Genomic DNA, 3,866 nt, shown 5'->3' on the forward strand with positions numbered 1-3,866 from the left:
CTCTATTTATAATCCAAGATGAGTTCTGCAACGGCTCATGTGCTAAGAAAGACATTATTTTACAGAAAGCAGGGGGCTTATGTTTGATCACAGGGGGTGGGGTAGGAATTTGGAGGCAAAGATGATGGATTGGAGGGGGGTTGGGAGCCTGGTAGGGAGAAGGAAGGGATTTCTAAAACCTCTATTGAAGCATTGGAAATCCTGCACGCAGAACTGATGCTTTGGGCTGCCGGCCGAGCCCTGACAGCAGCGAGCAATTGATCCGTCCGGTAGGTCAGGGGACCCGTCAGAGCCGTGATGATTCAACATGAGCCGGCTGTCCTCCACTATCAGGAATGTCCTCGCAAATGTCTACAATGTTGCTGTTGAGGACTGATGTTGATATTTATATCAATATCAAGTTATTAGTCTTTACAGTAGTCCCTAGTAGGCCTGACCCCTCAACAAGCACTCTTCTTTACCAGGAAGCAACCCTGAGTAGGACCCGGCTCATAGAGGAGGACCCTCCAAGGTAGAAGAGAGATTAGGCATGAAGAAATAGAAATAAGGTGGCAAGGTAGGAGAACGGTGACATACATTGACAACAGCTGCTTCGATCGCTGGCTGATGGATTCAAAGGTGTGATAAAAGGATCAAAGCTTTTGTGGCACCTTGTTAATAAGCTCACAAAATGTTTGATGCTTGCTTATGATGGTGTTACAGTCAGAAGCATGTTGTAAATATGATGTTAATGCTTTAACTCAATTTCCTCATCTATTTACTGTAATTAATACCTGTAAGGATAAACGACACAGGTGGAAAACTGTGTGACCATCAGCGGGGCTTGGCTGACATGGTAAGTGGACCCTCCAGGAGCACTGAGGACCTTTCCCTGTGCTCTGGTTGTAGGTATGACCAGTTTCTAGTAGTTTCCCAGCATCACCAGTGTGTTTTGCCCATTCTGGGTCATTTCCTTTCTTAACGAATGTGCAGGTTTCTTAGACTAAATGAATCATTAAGGAATGTGATCAAGCAACTTCCTCGGCAGGATTCCTGATGCCCTCCTGTTGCCCTGAGTTGAACAGGAATGTATGGGGAGCGTCTGCTCTGCTGTGGTGGTACACAATTACACAATGACTGATGTTTAAGTTAGACACACTGGGAATGACTGAAAGTCCTGAGTATGCTCCCCAGGGAAGGTGTCGAAACCATCGCTGGCTGAGTGAAGAGCTCATTACTGGCTGCTGGTGTGAGGAGACTCTGGTCTGATCACAACCATTCAATAGATTATTAAAAGCTTTGGAGTTTAACTTTTCATTCCATTAAAATGTGATCCTGGCAGAAAGAGAGTGCACACACACGCACGCACGCACGCACGCAGTTTCCCAAAGTTGGAGTTGATTGTTGTCTAGTGAGCAGCCTCGTCAACATCAAACAACAGTAAATTAAGGGAACCTCGGCCCTCCTCATCCTCCTCATCCTCCCCCCTCCTTGTCCTCGTCCTCCTCCTCTCAAAGTTTAGTCAAACTGTTAAGTTTAAAGTTGCAGCTGAAGTCCACTGATTTGAAATTAAAGAGGCAGAACTGAATGTGGAGTCGTGTTCAAGGGAAGGGCTGTCAGCTGAACATATGGCTGTTGACTGAGTGGCGATCCAGTGGCCATATGCAATCATCTAATCATGTTCGTGGCCATCAAAAGATCCCAATTATGATTGGCTCCCCTATGATGTTGCCTGGATTTCTATTAAAAACCCACCTGAGCATGTGCCTTTGTCTCTCCACAGCCTGCTAAGATTAGTCCCATGTGTCTAGCACCCAAATCACGTCTGTCTTGTTCCTACTACACTAGACTGCCTACGGAGGGTTTCAGCAGCACTTCTGATCACACACCTGAGTGTTTGAGTGGGCGACAGGAAAGTTTCATCATCCCCTTCCTTAGGTAGCTCTCATAACTCCTAGCTCCCACTCAGCACCCTACTGGAGTGTAACTGCTGGCTGGATCCAGGCTGTCTATTGGCCATAACACACAAGGAAGGAAGGAAGGAAGGAAGGAAGGAAGGAAGGAAGGAAGGAAGGAAGGAAGGAAAACTGGGCTGAGAAGCAGATGGTTCTTTGTTCCAGCCCCACAGCAGATAAATTCTGGAAGGTGTTCTGGTAGAAGGGCGAGGTGCCATAGCACCTTCAGAGCACTGCTGAGGTAGCCTTGAGTAAAGTACCGAACCCACAAATGCTCATACTGGGGATTCATCCGGGAGGGACCAGTTGTGTCACCTGTTGTGACCCTTTCCCGTGACCCCAAGAGGAATAAAGTGGTCAAGGAGACGAGACGAGTAGAAAGAAAGAACCGTCTGGGAGCCACATCTTCCCTGCCTAAACAAAGACACCTCTAGACCATCTGAGCTACACCATAACTACAATATCGTGTTTGTCTTGTTGTCTGACTCTTTGTACCAGTGGCGTGTTGTTCTCTGACATGTGACCAGCTGTAAATGTCGCCCCTCTTGCTAGTTTGGGTGTGAACTCATAGAGAACCACAGTCCGCTGAAGCATGAATGACCATCCTCACCTTCTGTAGGACATGTGTTGTCGTTAGTATGCCTTTAGTATGCTGACATGGTGCCATCGTGGTTGGTGTTGTAGATGTTGGGTTCCACGTAGCTGTGGTGTGTCAGCCTGCTCTCTGAGGCTGTCTGGGTTTCCTCTCATAAAACATACAGGTCAGACCGGTCCGCAGTGGACTCCCAGTAAAGGATACATCAAGATGACTGTCAGACGTGGGAGAGCCCCAGAAGTTAAAGTTCAGGGAGCAATGGGACATAAGGAGCCCAAAAGGCAGAACAACATGTCAGCGAAGTAAAGACAATAGAGGACTGTTGCTTTTGAACTTCAAAGTAGGGTGTTGATGAATCAGGAAGTTTGTTTTAGCAACTGGTCTGGTTTTGAAGGCTCCCAGAAACTGAAATCAGCCCCGAGAACTTCCTGTTGCAGCCGGAGCGTTGTTATACGCAGGCTGAGATCACACACCTAATCAGGAGAAACACACGTGAGGTATTTTAATGCCTTCCTGTCATCAGGGAAGAGCAGGAGAAACATCTCTAGATCTTACTGCCATGGGAACATCCCAGTCTGCTTTCACCTGCTGCCGTTGCTTCAAATTAGCCATGATTAACTCACTAACGCAGAAGCTGATTTTTCTGGGCAAACATTTTAATTAAAAATGTTCCCTCTGCTGTTTGCATCTTGACATGCCATTAGTGCCAATTTAGCCTCCGTCTTCAAAGAGGCTAATGCTAACGAGAGGGCCAGATGGTGACGGGCAAACACCAGGAACCAAGCACACAAAGTGAAATAATCAAGTGTGTCCCCGTCAGTGGCGGAGCATCTTCAACAGTCCCTGCACAGCAGCAACAGCCAGACCTGAGTTCAGATGTTCAAGGCGCTTCACTTCTCCTGGTTAGGGGTGTCTCCTGATCATGGCCCTGGATGTGGTGGCCGTGTCTGATGCTGCTGCTGCTGAGGTAGTCTAGGGAAGAGTTTTCTAGGTCAACCACGCTGACAACATGGTTTTGTCTCCGTGCATGTGTGTGTGCATGAGAGGAGAGACGGAGTCTTGCAGAACCAATTAGAGTGGATGAAAATGAACCTGTCAAAACTGATCCTCTAGAGCCACATCAAGAAAGTTGAGCAGCGTTTCTGAAGTTTGAAAAGTCAATTACACCTCTGGCATCCTGAGATGGAGCTGTGTGTGTGTGTGTGTGTGTGTGTGTGTCCTGTTGTTAGGATCATGTGACCAGAGAGGAGGCGAGTTGTAAAAAAATGATGTTTGAGAGGCCAAAGAGGCATCGCTACATGTCCCCCAGCTCTCAGAACACTTCCTGTCCTCCACTG

At 47.5% G+C, this 3,866-nt stretch overlaps 1 long non-coding RNA gene across 2 annotated transcripts; it reads left to right on the forward strand.

The window, feature by feature from the left end:
* Positions 1–716: 716 nt before the first annotated feature.
* Positions 717–1,294, forward strand: LOC115246673 (uncharacterized). Of its 2 annotated transcripts, none has more exons than XR_003885762.1 (3): positions 717–835; positions 973–1,097; positions 1,174–1,294. It is a non-coding gene; the product is annotated as an uncharacterized lncRNA (long non-coding RNA). The 2 variants fall into 2 exon arrangements; XR_003885763.1 differs by having other exon boundaries at positions 775–888.
* The last annotated feature ends 2,572 nt before the right edge of the window (positions 1,295–3,866 follow it).

The sequence above is a fragment of the Takifugu rubripes genome, chromosome 18 (assembly GCF_901000725.2).
Source record: "Takifugu rubripes chromosome 18, fTakRub1.2, whole genome shotgun sequence".
In the NCBI taxonomy this organism is placed as follows: Eukaryota; Metazoa; Chordata; class Actinopteri; order Tetraodontiformes; family Tetraodontidae; genus Takifugu; species Takifugu rubripes.